General features: G+C 42.5%; 1 protein-coding gene and 1 long non-coding RNA gene across 16 annotated transcripts in view; one reads left to right on the forward strand and one right to left on the reverse strand.

Annotated features, from left to right (window-relative positions):
* Window positions 1–15,896, forward strand: part of Epac (Exchange protein directly activated by cAMP) — a 207,958-nt gene that overhangs the window by 171,271 nt on the left and 20,791 nt on the right. The window lies entirely within an intron of this gene.
* LOC111252030 (uncharacterized) overlaps window positions 1–15,896 on the reverse strand; it is a 46,124-nt gene that overhangs the window by 4,668 nt on the left and 25,560 nt on the right. Inside the window, exons 1-2 of one of the 3 annotated variants that reach the window (XR_015329297.1) lie at window positions 590–1,325; window positions 354–470 (exon numbers count right to left, since the gene is read on the reverse strand). The exons of 1 other annotated variant lie outside the window; for it this stretch is intronic. This is a non-coding gene — a long non-coding RNA (uncharacterized LOC111252030). Of the gene's footprint in view, window positions 1–353; window positions 471–589; window positions 1,326–1,756; window positions 1,921–15,896 lie in introns of those variants that run through there. One more of the 3 variants, XR_015329298.1, reaches the window with a different exon arrangement.

Genomic DNA, 15,896 nt, shown 5'->3' on the forward strand with positions numbered 1-15,896 from the left:
GCACCGGGGGTATGTCTTGCCCCCTGTACTGATTGTTGCCGATTCATTGAAAGAAAGAGTCATCAGTGTCGGCGGTTACGAGGTCATGGTCGGAGGCCTATTGCGCTCGTCTGACCAATGCTCAGAACGGTTCATACTCTTCATGAGTAAGGAAACACGAATGTCAAACAGCTCGCCTACAAAAAGAAATACTTCAGCAGTATGTGCCTGCCTAGTAAACAGTTGTTACAAACTGACAATAACATATAATCCTTAGATGAACTTTAGTCCGTGAGATAGTTCCCTTAGCGGTACACTAGTAACATGTTTGCCTAGTAAACAGAGGCACTCGTGAGATAGTCTAGGCTTAATACCTTTTGCTTTATGTTCGAAGCCAACCGTCTAAAGCAATTCGCGCAGACCGACACATGCTACCATTGACCACCAGTTGACAGTTGTTTTCGGCTTAGGTCGTTTTTCTCGATGTCTACCTGTTGTATATCAAAGAGAATCTCAGCGCATCCTTATAGAAAAAACTATACATTTCTAAGAAAAAAAAAAATTGTAAAGCTCGCAGCCAAAACATTTTGCCCGGAAAAACTCAGCTCACCTCTGATGACTTCCGACGAAACGCAGTCGGGTATAGCTTATCAACTCAAGGAACAAATGTCTGCGATTAAATGGCCTGCTTGATTATATTTACCCGATGCGGACGGTGCCGTTCTGATGCACCCAACAAAAGCGCAGAGCCGATAATACCAACTATGCGCCGTTCGTATCACTGCGATTCTCCTATCACAACAAGCAGATTCCCATCACTATTTGCTGTTTCCTTGAATTCACCGAGTGAAATAAACTATCACGAAATAGTCGCAAGCTTCGAATATTCGTTTCTTAGATCGTAGACCTATTTACATCTAGTTCTTCAGTTGAAGCAACAGGGAAAGGCGTTCCTGTATCATAAATAGACATCCGTGATCATATTAATGGACAGCATTTCAGTGAGTGAAGTCTTAATGATAGCTTCAGCTGACGATCAATGAAAACACATTTTAAAAATTACGCTGTCTATTATTGGGCTAGACAACGGAAAATATAGCGATTTAGTCCGATTTTAGAGTAGGTACCAGTCGTCGTTTAATGCATGAACTGAACGGACGGATCGTCCTTATCTACATTTTGTTGCTATCCCACCATATCAAAGTCCAGCACTCAACTTCTGCCAAAATAATGTTTCCTTTCTAACAATAAGCTCGTTTTTGCCTTTGACATATGATGTTAAGGTACCAGAAAGCGAAAGGAAAAGCAGCTAGAATAAATTTCATTTCAACAACAAGTCGGGCACTCGCTGGCTCATAAGCCGCTGGGGCTTTTTGTCAATGCATACAATGATTCGTTCTACTCTCTTGTAAGTGATTGTGACTAAAGAGATCAGCCGAGGGCATGTGACAAATGCTATTTCTATCCTAATCCTTAAAAATGGCTTCCGTACATTCAGCTCGCTAAATCAGCCCCTTTTAAATCCTGGTGCTTCGTGTCAGCACCGACTCGTCTCATTAATTTCTTCGTTATTCAAATTATGTAAATCCGATAAGAATCTCTTTGCGTACGCGGCCAGCCGCTTGCTTGTATCTTCTGGCCTCGTTATCTAAACACAATAGGACGTTGTCTTGTTTTTTTGATCCTTTACACGACCACAAAAATATTACACGACACAAACATGGTGAACTATAATTGTATTAACATAGAGACATATTTATTATAGCCGTTTGTTTACCTTATTTTCCTTTCGTTGCGTTACTTCCTCTTCTATTAAGTTGACAAGGAAGTGGGTGATTGGCTTATTTGTTGCGTCGTCTACAGCGGACGATAATTATAACGATCGATCCGCGGGTCGCCGGCCAGCGAGCGTCGATCGAAGCTGATCTTGGCGTCGTTGTAGTAGTGCCCAGCTTAATACATCTAGTCAGGTGACGTTCGCATTACTTATTATAGCAGTATAAATTGTACGGCTTAAATGGCGGTACTGTGCAAGCAAAGAATGTTTTTCTGTTGCAGAGTGCCGCTGTTGAGAATGCAGGCTGATATTCTATACATTATTGGTTAACAGCTTTCGTCAGCACGCGTCGGTTGGTATCTAATGAACGATGTTGATTGTTGTCCTTATCAGTAGATATCGACCGGTATGGGCACATCTACCCGCGTATATGCCGATATAGAACTTCCTAATTTTGAGATTGCTGGTATCATTTTTATATTACTACTGAGTTATCAAGGTTACGGCTCATGCCTTTTAATGGCTTAGTACGTATGCATGTATGAGGGAAGGTAGAACTATATGAGACGAGCGCTATTTGGGCCACTCTCGTCCTTCTCTAAGCAAGGGGACGTTGGTTTGAAATGTTAATGGAATGAAAGTTTCACAACTTTTGAAATTGATACGGGTCAAAAATTGAATGCAGTCCGTGCGACTAGGTTATCTTCATTGGCCAAACTTTAAAACGTGGGGTGGATGTATGAAACAGCCGAGTAATTTTTCGCGTTTCAGCGAACGTTTGTTAAACGATAAAGAAACAGAATAGTCAGCTTATTTTTCTGCCATATTTTTGCCTGCCATAAAGCCACTTGTTCAATAGATACCTGAACGCAAGTTACAATTTATGAACGTCACTACATTGAGTTTTATTACATGGCCACTTTAGGCTATAAACGGACCAGGCTGAGGTGGGGCTTAATGGACTGTCACTTCATTTCAAACATTTATAATACCAGATGCCGTCGATGCTGATTTTACAAACAATTTCAAATAACGAAGTAGTCTCAGAGTACAACTGAGCTTAGCAGAAACACATACATATGTGTGTGTATGTATATATCCAGCGTATTCTCGCACTTGTGGTACCATATGTCGTCATAATCAGCAACATGTCACAAGTTGCTTTGAAAAATAGATAAAAAAAAAAAAAAACTTTTCGCCATTTATACAGAACAATATTATCGACAAACACAACCTACGGCGATATATCATGATCACGATCATGACTTTACTACAGATAATTTTTTATACGAGAATCATGCATAACTATGATAGTTACCGCGTCGCCAAATTAGCTTTAAAGGAGCGTTACTGGGTAAGAATTGAGAGAAAATTTTTACTCACTTCCCTTGCTTCTCGACCAAAATACAGCCCGTCAATGAGCCAGTGGTTGGGCCACTAAAAAGCATCCACACTACGGAGCAGAATGTAGGCGAATCATAGTTTTTTTATTCGTAGTGGTAAATGACTATACAGTATCATCTTTTTTTTTTTGTCACAATCGCAGTTGTTTCTAGAAAGAGACTGTGAGTGGCTCATACAGTTCGATCTGTGCTCTACGGCGTGTGGTGCGATAGAAGTGCCCTTAATGAATTATGTGCGTCACTCTTACGACACCGGCTGTTTTCAATGCTAGCCTTATGCAACCCCTATCCTCTCCTATATATATATATATATATATTATATATATATATAAGTAAATATAAGAAAACTAGAATAAGAGAAAAAGCGCACTTTTCAATCTTCACTTCTTTTCCGCTGTATTCCAGCATAAGGAAAGAAAGAGCTTGATCTGTTCTGCATATGATCGTTATTGCAGACAGATCAGTTGATACAGTCGTTTGTCTGTTCATCAGCGCCTGCCTACCTACCTATTAGTCTAACCACCCTACCATTATTGGTGACTGCATTCTACCCGCAAGGACTCACGATCAAGATAACTCAGTTGATATAATGAATATCGTCCTAATTTTAACAAAAAATTGGCTTCAGTGGTATCTCTCCACTGTGGTAGCAAACGTTAGCGTGTTTGTTTATTGTTGAACTTCACTTTCTTTTCCTGTTGTACAGTTTGTTGTTGCTGCTGCTGCTAGCAAAGTCGAAACTAAAAGACGTAGCCGTCATAACAGCAGAGACCGACGCATCCGCTATCCACAAACGGCGACTAGTAAAAACTTCTGAATCTTGAATCTGAGCTAATTTTAAAAGTAAGATATAATTGTGGTACGGAGTGGCACATTTCACCTTGACACCCAGCTCTCGTTGTTGCTGACGGGAACGAGTCGAGTCCTGCCAGGCCCGGCCAGAACAGACATTTGCTGGCCCCATGACGAATAGAGTTGTGCACAACTCATTGAATAGGTACGAATGGCACTGGGTCATCCATCTGTAGTGCTAAAGAATTACCGTAACTACGACAGCAGCGTCGGCAAAAGAGGTAACCAGCAGCTGTTGCTAGCTCTGTAACATGGCGCGCACAAACTCCATTGTCTTAATGGCTCGCTGCTATACCACGGCCGTACTATGCAATGAACCTGTACTGCCACCGCATCGTTCTGCATATGGCCCTATCCCCCCCCTGCTACGTGCTTTGTCAGCGAAATCAAGCGACTGCGGTTCAGTGCTGTGACCTGCCGACTTAGGTTGTTATGCAACGGGAGCTTTTAGTATTTGACACAAACACAAAAGCACGCCCCCTTCCCCCACACACAAGCTTTATAGCCTTTTGTGACCGGGATCTATAGAAAATATTAGTTATTAGTATTATTATCGCAAACACAATCTAGTTATGTGCATATCTACAATATATGTTGTTTCGAATGCTCTGTACTAACTATAATGATCAAATGGGCTTAAGATCATGAAGCCCAGTCGGGAAGATGGCGCTGTCGCAGTGCAATTGTAGTATATATAATGACGGCTGAACGATTGCGGTTCTACTAGAAGAAAACATAATATTTTACAAATCATTAAATCGTAGTAAGCTTTCTAAGATTAGTTTGCCAATATGAGTATCTTAGCTCTGGTGAATTGCGGCATATGTATGAAATGTGTCTCCTACAGAAGCTGCTCGGTGGGAAATAAAATATCACGAAGTCTTCTATCTAGACACGGTGTATCACTACGATTCGTGCTATATTTTGAAACATTATATATGGGATTCTATTAGTGATTGGATTCTCTTACGAGTCACTTTGTTTACGGTATCAACGCCGCTAACGTAATGACGTCCTCCTTGACCATGACAATGAGGTCGTCTTCGCACGAAATCTGTTAACAGATGATCTGCTTCTCTCTTCAATTTATTCAGCTTGCTTCTAGTGATTTGGCTATTTTGTTTTTGTGTTTCAATGTTTTATTAATATTACTACCTCAAACTGCATTTAATCACTATCACTCACAAGAATCATGAGCGCTTACTTTAACTGTAGCTGCGCAATTTGGAAAGGCTTCGTATTATCTTGACAAGGAAAACGCGAACCTTTTATCATAACTGACGCATTTTGCCTGCTACTGCCTAGGTAAGCAAATGCTGTGAGAACTGCTTGCGCGGTCCCCTCGATCCTCCTCAGCATGCAAAACCCTGACTGTATGAAAATTGAAAGTTCGCGCGATACGAGCAGGTATCGCTGCGTCATAATAAATACGACGCAACTTGCACAACGGGTATTTTGCCCGCAGTTGTACTCATATGGTAATAGCCAACCATTTGATTATGGGAGCCACGAATCTGTAGCCGTACGAAGAAAGCGCGCCCTGAAGTCTCTAGTTCAATTCGCTCATGGCTCGTAGAGTCTTCATCCTACAGTCCTTTGATTTGTGACTAACATGTGTCACGAATAGATGACGTCCTGAAGTATTTCAGGAACTCCTTTCCTAAAAATGGGTAACGTTCGGTATTTCGTCGGCTGTTTTTTGCCGACCAAGCGTTTTGGGACAGCTTTTGTATGCAGAACGACAACCAGTCGCGTAGTGGTTTCAAAATATCACTTTTTGACAATAGGTAAAATTTGCTAATAGCTAAGATTTTGTTAATGCCGAATGATTTTGTCTAGATATGTCGTCCTCAGTCAAGGCGCAAGATAATAATCATAGAAAATTATGTTTGATGTACACTGTTAAAAAGTGCTACACTGTAAAATTACGCATGTGGAGCGTGAATTTCACAGATAATAGATACACAAAAACATTTTGAATAAATATTGCCGATGTGATCCCGTCTCTGAGCGCTGTCAGTAGACACCACAAATAAATATAGCACTGGTTAACTATATAGCATACAGAATTCAAGGGATTCTGTGTGGGGGGTGGGGGCACTCATTGCGGTTGAAGTTTACCTTAGGTGCTGAAAGCCATCTTCCCGTTGAATGGTGCATAAATCATTAACTATACCCTTCGAAAACATGACAAGCTGTGAGAACTACGCAACAGTGCCTACATTCAAGCTTTAACGGTTCAACAACAAATACACGTCTTAAATAATAGTTACCAACAAAGTTATGGGCTTGAGCGATTCGTTGACTTTTCCCATACTCAGGCTAGATGCGTCAGGTGAATGAATGTTATAAACGCTAGTATCATGACCTAGTGTTATATATAACTGGACTTTATCGTATTTTGCCGTTTTGGCTGTAACGGAACAATATCCAAGCTTAAAGTCATTTCAATGATCCATCCCTTCTCTCCTACGTAAAACGCTCTTTAGATAAACATAACGCATACAAAGAAATATGCATAAATACACAGGCACGCATAGCGGATGACCCTCTATTGTGTGTTCTATCTCACGATACGTCAGCTTACGCCGATCTCGTTTTGTTGCCAATATTTTTAAAGGCTGGACGGCAAATGGCCGCTACTCACGCTGCTTCCTTTATTGCCATTGAGACTAAAACCACTCACTAAACGATCGAAATGGTCGGCTGCTATTTTGCTTTTTTTCGGCGATTTTCACCGCAGCCTCTGCTACTGCTAGTGGCATCGCTCAAAGTACGCGAACATTAACAGTTTAAATGCTCCCCCCCGCCCTCTCTCTCAATTCTTCCCGCCCCTTCGTTAGTTGCTCCTTCGTTCCCCGCAAAGTTCTCCCGCGATTCCAGCTATCATCGTGGTCGTAATGCTCCCTAACTTTCGAGGACCGGCTGGGGCAATGGTGGCGCGACGTTAGCGTTCGCAGTTCAGGACGATAGCGCTCGATTCCGTTCAATTAACAGCACTCCTGCTATTGAATCTCCTCCTGCGTAAGGCTTCTTCTGTGTTCAGCAGCTGCCATTACTTTTGTTGATGTTAGTGTGAACGTTACCTCGCAAGATTTGCCATAGTCCAGTATTAGTCGTACCGATTTTAGGACTGTTACTATCAGCACCAGCCAGCTATTGAGCCAATCAGGCCCTAGGTATCGGATCAGTATGGCTAGTAATAAAAGCTTCTTCATTCAACGGAAAATAAGCGGAACAACGTTGCTCGGCAATAACAACAACCCCGCCGTCGTCGCCGCCGCCACTGCTGCGACCACGCCGTCGCAGGCGAAAAGGAATTTTCCCTTGGTTGTTATGAAGAACCTTGCGACGACTAGTGCAGGCCAGCAGCCATACCAATAATACTGGCTCTCGTTCCTGCTATGGCAATGGCTTCGCAAGGCAGTATGGTTGGAGTGACATTGCGCCGGCGGCCGACCGCCTCCTTCTTAGGGCAAGTCACAAGAACCGCTCTGTTACGGAGACAGGCGCTAAAAGAACACTTTGCGTCTACCGTGAGTGATGTGAACGCAGGCGTTTTCAGACAGGTTCACGTTCAGAGACACGGCGACTCGCTGTTCCGAGTCGTTTACAATCATGACCCCCCGTTTTCCGTACGTTCCCCCTCCGTCTTAGCGGCAACGATTTATCTCAAGCTGCCATTGGCGGTTTATCGAGGAACCGGGGCGGTCGATGAAGTCAATAAAGGCTAGATCTAATAAAGGGGAAGTGAAGTTGCGCGCAGGATTAAGGGAGACGGGAAGGATCTTTTTAATGGCATTAAACAGTGACCAAAGAGGAACCAACGGGGAACAAATGACGACTGCGAAGAAGAAAAGGGATATAAGACTGTTCGATAAATACGTGACTTTATAAACATATAACAAACACTATTTATTTCGCTGCCGTTTAAACTATTACTAGTGTTACTTCTCGTCCCACTGTTACTGCTACAATAACAATTCCTATAGATCGTCATAGAAGCTAGACAATAGGGCGGCGGCAGTTTGGCTAATAGCTTTGATTGACTGAATGAGGGATGCCCGCGTGAGTATGTTAGTACCTGCAGTGAGTACCATAAAGTGAATGATCGGCGAAAACACGTAATATGTTGATCTTGACGTATCTCAGTCTGGTCCAGATGTCATTCGTTATCCATGGGTGGCGTACCATAGTGCCTCTGTGACAACCCAGTGAGTAGCGTGTTTGCATGCTAATCTTAGCGACACGCCGTGGTATAGGTTCGAATCTTGGCATCAACACGCTTCGTTTTTTGCTGGGAACCAGGCCGTCTGATGGAATGCCTAACAACAGAATGGACATAGTGGGGTAAAGTCCATAAAATGAGAAGAACAGCATGGAATTTGAGATTCGTTTGTGACGAGTCGGTGGTCGAAACATTCTAACAGCGAGCAAGCCCCTGGATACGGAAAAAATTTTTACCAAATTTTTTCACTTAAATTTTTAAAGAAAAGTACATTCGTTATCATCGGTAGACGCTGCTGTTGCCTTTCGATAACGAAAACGATATTCACAACAATTATAGCTTGTTCTATCGCTACCAAAAAGCTATAGGTGTCTTGGAACCATTGCCGTCTCAAAGGCGCCTGTGCAATATTCAGAACGAAATTAAAGGGGACACAGTTGCTTGATCCGGTAGCCGATTGAACTGCTAAAGCATCATCTTGCGCGGGCAAGACTCGTTTGGAAAAAAAAGAATAGATGACTTGTTATATAAGTTATGTGAAGAAAATGCGCTAGTATCACAGGCCGTTTGCGACACCTATTCAGTCAGTGGTCGGCTCGAGAATTTTTCGGATTTTCAGATATTTCAGAGAGAGAGAGAGAGAGAGAGAGAGAGAGAGAGAGAGAGAGATCATTCTCGGTATTAGCTGTTGGCAACGGATCGCTCTAGTAACGTTAGTGTAATTTCGACAGTAATGGTTTCAGGCACTAGACCATGCATCCGCACTATCAACATACAATTCACATTGATAACATCGACGGCAGCAACTGTAATAACAGGAGCAGCTAAGGCTATCACGTTGCGACATGACATTGTTTGGTTCACCTTTATTTGACCGGTGCCTGGTTGACCCATGGCGCGTCAAATCAGATGTACCGCAAGCGGCTGCCGAACCCCCTTATTACGAGGTGCCTCATGTAGCCCTTGCCTAACAACAGGTGACATGGCAATGTGGTAATTCTTCGCTCCAGGAACAGTAGCAGCAACAGCAACGGGTCCTCGGAGCAATCAATAGACACTCCAAGTAAAAACAAGGAAATAAATATACGGCGCCTTGCCAAAACAAAACAATCCGAGGTCATTTCAGGATGGCAAAGGTGCTAGGACGCCATGGGCCTTTTGGTAAAAGGTGGGGCGAGGAAACTAGGCTGGAGATAGGTTTTAGACTCTGCAGGCGCAGCTTACATATACTATTTTGATCGACGCGGGCATTCCTCCTACAGGCAGTAGATGCTGGTGGAATGTCAGTATTCAGTAAATGCGATGATGATAACAAATGGACCGACAGTATATAGTAAATGCTAAATATATAATAGCCCGCAGACAGATAGAGCATCGCATACATACCAAACAACGGCGCTTGTAGCAGCAAGGGGGGAAGCGACGCAAGTCATAATACCGAAACGGATGCTAAGCAAGGGGTGATTTTCGGCTAGGCTGTTTCGGGGGCTCATTTTCAGAAGCAGCAACAGAAGCGGAGAAGAATAGGATATTGGGATAGTTATAGCACTTAGGGATGTATTGATATATGAATGAGCAAATGCTGATTGACTGAATAACACTCAATGACAACGACTGTGGATAGCGTTTACTCAATGTATGTTGTGTATGTTATATTGTCTGTCTGCAAGCCTAGCGGCTTCCGCTGACAACCAGTTATCATCGTCGACCACCGATCATCAGTTACGGTCACTCATATTCATATCCACGACTGATTTAACAATGATGATAATCAGTGTCATAGGCAATTGCGCGCAATTTCTGTGAGTGCTGCGCAAGAGAAGCCGACACGTACGTATGTAAGTGACCTATGTAGCTTAATAACTTCTGGCGTCTGAGTGAATCAGACATCCTTATGATAATAACAATAATGATTATGACATGTGCACACAGAATATCTTCAGTGTGACTTTTTACAAATTCAACCTGATTCAAGGATGAATATTGTAAGGTAAGGTTTCTATCTGATTTTAGCTTTACCTCGAACTTTTACGATACTATTTGCTGCTGATAGGCTTCTATTTTGATACGGGCACAGGTGCTCATCTGCCGGTGAATCTATTAGCACAGCTTGACACTCTGATACGGAAACATGGACTCTAGTTAAACATCGAAAAACGATTATAATGATCAATAGAGCTCTTGTTATACGTTTCTAACTGCACGAGTACTTGCTGCGAGTATTACGTGTGGGTCGAACCGCACAGTAATGCTCGTCTATGATTTTCACTTCAAGCCCATGATTCTGCTTCATCTTCTTCTTCAACAACAACAACGACGTTTCCGCCACTGACGCTACTTACCATTCGTTGTTGGTTCGGAATAGCTAAAATGTAGCAATAAGTAACAAGACAGCAAAGATGAATACTAAACAAGATAGTCACAGAGAGCTTTCTATACCGTACCGCTGTAGCTGCTACCGTCACTCAGCCGGTCAGTCAACGCAAAAAAATATCGAAGCCAAAATTTCGTTACAACAAAAACAAAAACGTATTTCTGATATTACCTATGCGGGGCTGTTTCTGGATACCTGACAACATCGAGTCATTGGCAATACCGATGGTTTAATGCCTCCGCTTCCATAGCTTCATCATAACTACCCGGATCGAACTAGCTAGAATTCACCGCCACCGACTTTGCACAATGACGATTGCGACGCGACGTGATGCGATACGCAGCGGAGCATGTATCGGCTAAAGAGTACGAGAAAACGGAAAACAATTGAGATAGAAGACTGAGCTACTGCGTCTACTGCTGCCAGTTTGGACTGTAAACCATTCAGGTGTGGGGCGGCGGAGGGGTGAAGGGAGGTCGTTTTAGAAATCCATCGCCATCACCCAACTGCTCATCCAACCCGACATTTCAACTAGCGACTATTATATCTATTATTCCAAGAATAGCGATTCTAGCTCGTTGGGCTACGACAAAACTATCCACAGTTTTGTTATCCGTGCTTCTACGCTAATAAACTTATTCTTAACTCGGTCTCAGTGTCATTTCTTTTTGGGGTTTTGCAGTAGTCCCCGCGGTGCTATTCCCTTCGGATTGTACTGGTACCCCTTGGTCGGGAGGTACAGAAGCAATGCTGAAAGAATAAGGTCTCATGGGAACACACATACAAAAAGGAATCAACGTTCGCAGAAGAAGAAAGCCCAGTCTGTCGTGCTTGGCTTGTTGAAATCCGACAGGCGGAGAGTATTTATATGTCGATATGCGCAACAACAACAGGAACCGAAATGACAATAGTGATAAAACATGCCTTTTCTTTCTTTTTGGTCTTTTGAGGCGTGCGCAAACACAATATGTCGATCGGCGTTGTAAACGTTTACATAGATTTCGTGAGAGCGGGAAGTCCTATGAAAGAAGATTAGCAGGTAGAAGGGAAAATACGACGCATGTCGGGGCTAAACAACACATCGGTGTACTTGCCACCGCACTTTAGGCATAAGCTAGCCTTGTAAATGTCGGCCGGTGACGCTCAGAGCATTGGCAACAGAACGGTCATCGCAAGTGACAACAAATCGATTAGCACAGCGACGTTTTCCTGGGTCCGAAGCTGGAAAACTAAGATTACAAGCTGCACAATATAACACTGCCATCCCTCAAGGGAACTACCGCTAATGGCAACGCCAAAAAGACGCTCAGCTACCATGAACATTTTCAGCTTCTCGACAACCATCAGCACCAGCCTCTTCTCTTGTAGATGGTGGCGTTATAGCAGCATCGTAACTTCTCTTCTTCGTGTCCGTCTCTGTAGATTTGTTTCGGACAACGAAACGAATGCCCGCAAAAGTGCGGCTTGCTCGCCATCGCTTTACGATAAGTATGATCCAACCATCTTCTGTAGCTGTCCACTCAATATTCATTAACCGGTTGACACGAGTATAGATTTTGTCCCTTTTCCGTTCATGCTAACCCTTGTGACCACACGTCAACGTACGCGACTCTGGCGTAAGCGACAAACAGGCAATACAATACGGCCACTTCAGGACACGATTTCTTGCATTTAAAAAGAGGCCGCTGTTCTCCATGCGCAGCACCTCTCCAAAATTTCAACTTCTGCTGCTGCTGCTGCTAGTATCTAGTACTGCCATGGGCTAGCAGCACACGAATGAACAGCGGGGAAGAAACTTACTGCTGCCGAACTAGCGATACTAAATCAAATGAACGGGTTATCAGTACAAAGCACCGCCGAAGAGAGAAGTGAAAAAGGACATTTTGAAGAAGTACGAACACAGCGGAATTTCTATCGAATCATTTATGCCGATGAGTCAACGAGTGAATTTAGATTGATGAACTAACTGTTGGGCGATTACAGTCTTAACGTAAGTTGACATGATTACAGAGTACAAGAGTCGTCAGGATCGCCTGAGGTAGTTCTCAGCTAAACAGCAGGAATAGACGACGCTTTCTACTCTCACTGAAGTGTTTAGAGCAAGTTGAGCCGAGACGGTTCCGATATTAATTTGTGAAACGGTGCCATTACCTTGAATTCGGCAATCGAGGACAGTCTATATTAGATTGATTAGAAGTGCGAATACGAAACGATGCAACAATGTAACTTGTTGACTCAATTTGATATTAACGTCTGTGTCAACAATGATGTGCGCTTTTGTACATCTTTTTAATCTTTAAAATTAATCCACTGCCTTTACGAAAGGCTCTTTCAATGTCACCAACGGCTTCTGGCGTCAGGTTCTCTTACGAAATTCAATGCTGTTACGAACAATTTAACTCTAAGAATGAAATTATTTCCAATGAATTGTTTATTTTGCTTAGTTAGGTCTTGCGATTTGGCCTATGATAAATTAAATAGCAGACGCGGCCCCAACTAGATATCCGCGAACGCGCCAACCGTTCATATGGCTAGAGATTTAGCAATCCACGTTGGCCTAATCTCATATCCTTATCGCCATGTCGTTCAGGTTTACTTCGTCATTGTCACTGTAATGCTGGCGCAGAAAAAATCGTATTGCAACTTGCTACAATTGCAAGTTTCAAGCGGTAGGGTTGGCCACCCCAAGCAACCCGAAAAGGGTATTGTTTTACTGGTTACTGAGAGTAACAATCGGAAATTAGAACCTACTGATTGATGGTGTTACTCCACTATGTCAACATGAAGATATAAACTTACGTATGGCCCAATTCAATTCATTTGTCGGATTTTTTTTGTTTTGCTACGGTTTTCTGTAGCTCCTACAAGTAAACAGCTGGGTTTAGGCAAGCAGTAGGACAAACAATACAGCTTAGGATAAAACTGTTTGAGAGCTTAATAGAATATACCCAAAAACTGGAGCTCCATGAGGTCAGTTGCCGTTTAGCTATAGACCCGTTCATTATACTGCTTTACTAAGAAATAGTAGTATAATTCTTAATTAAAACATAACACATTAATTAATATACACCACTATGAAACAAGACATTGCTGGACACATATAGCAAAGCGACCCTATTTATAAGATGCGAAGCTGGAGACGTAAGCTCTTTCAGGAATTAAATATTATTGCTGGACTGGCTAAGGAAGAGGGGTGGGTGAACAAAAAACGTCTTATGGCTAGCATTTTTTACGCTTAAGGAAATGGATAGTTCTGGTTGCTTAGTTTAGTCGATTATAAATAGAATATGTGACGGGACGTGGATGTAAGTATGTTGATTACCTATGAATATTAGCTATGAGGCTATCGAGACCAAGCTAGCCTGAAATCTCTGTTTATCTTAATAAATACTGCGCGTAGATTTACGCTGCTCATATACTTTCAAGAGGTGGAAAACGTTGAAGACATCGTTTATAGAGGTAGAAAAAAAAAGCTATTTAGAGAGATTGTCTTGAGGAACTGTATTTGGTTCGGCTAGAAAGTGATGAAAGATCATAAACATCATCTCGTGGTGCTCGGTTAACGAACAAACGAGAAGGGTGTTGGACAATGAGGGTAAAAAGATGTATCCAGCAAGTTTTTTGTGATAGAGCATAAATCAGCATCTGGATAGTCTGATAGTTAAAGACGGCAGAACAGTCGGCAATTTTCACAAAGTCTAATTCTTCTGGAAGTAATTTAGATTTTTTAACTCAATGGGTCATTTTAATATCCTATAATATTTGAGACATCATTATTTATGTTTTCTCTGAAATCTTCGAAGTTGCTTGTGTGAGTTGTTAGTTCATTAACGTTAGAACGTGTTGTTTCTCATCTTACGTAACGACGAAAATATTGCTATTGCGAGGCGATCGCGGCTTTTGCTAGGGGCATTGAAAGTGCTACAACGACCACGAGTTCTGTTTAGCTATGACTTCAGATGAACCCCAATCAAATTAGACCCAGAGCACAAGCCCTAACGGCGTCCGCTGTCGTAAATGTTCAGCGAGCAGCTCCCCAACGCTTGTATGTGGTGACCTATCGTCTTCCATCGATTTCGTCTGCCGGGCAAATGATGACGCTGGCGATGTTTTATCAGTATGACCATGATTATATTTTATATATATTTACATCTAGAGTGACGAGAGAATTACGAATTATGATATGGCGTTGACTAGCTTGATTATGTCGGCATTGCTTGCGCGCCTATCCCTGCGCGTTTGTCCATGAGCTGTTCGTATTGCCCTGCTCGCCGTTTGATCGGTACTACTGTTGCCATGATTGCCGCTGATTTTGCACTACGGCGTAACAGCCATGAGCGTGTAGGTGCTCAAGACTGGGTGCTTCCCTTACAGCAGGGGTAAACCCAACTAGGACACCGATGTTTTAGTAAGGTCAGAAATGGTCTAATGTTGACAGCGAAATGAGCCAAAACAAGTTGAAGCATTGTCGTGCAACCTGGCTTAGGGTTGGCCGACATAACTGAAGCATCCGTCCGCTATCTGCTGTTGCTAAATGCGCAATGCACAAATAAAGCCTTTAGTTAGCCAATAATACAACCTTCGGGCCATAGTCTATATATATATATACAGAAGTTTGTTAATAAACAGTGTGCGTCGCGATAGGCGCGGCAGTGATTGTATTGGTAAGGCATTGCAGTTACCACTACAACCGTTAGTATAGCGCTTTGCAACAATGCTTGTCACGTGTTTGCTGCTAATCGTATGATATAGTGGAACCTATCGTGACAGACCTTGTAAGTAACGCAACTGGGTACTGCATAAACAACCGCTTGCGAAAAAGGCAAAAACGAATATTTCTGAGAGAGCAGGCCGGTTATTTCCATTTGTACAGTATCAATACAAATACATTAGCGGGCGTCTAGGAGTAACGGTATTGCAATGACAGCCATTGAGAAACTTATCTGCAAAGTATTTGTTATTCGGAATAATCAGACTAAGTGACTCAAAATCATGAATAGAAAGACCTCAACAACATATTATAATGTTGTGCCGGTTCGACGAGTGACGGTAGCATTTATATTTGTGTTTTTCGGCTTATAGCAGCAACAATGTACGTCTCAAGCATTTTTTAACCGCTTGAGAGTCTATCTTAATCTTAGGCCTAATCCCGATTTGGCTGTTATATTGGCTTGATAACAAGTTCACGCTGGGCTCAAACTGTTATCCAGAAGTCAATTTGCTTCAAATCCAAATATCTGCTCCACAATAGAAACTCCAGAAAATCTCTTATGCTACTATAGA

Source organism: Varroa destructor, unplaced genomic scaffold (genome assembly GCF_002443255.2).
Source record: "Varroa destructor unplaced genomic scaffold, Vdes_3.0 BEIS01000005.1, whole genome shotgun sequence".
Lineage (NCBI taxonomy): Eukaryota > Metazoa > Arthropoda > Arachnida > Mesostigmata > Varroidae > Varroa > Varroa destructor.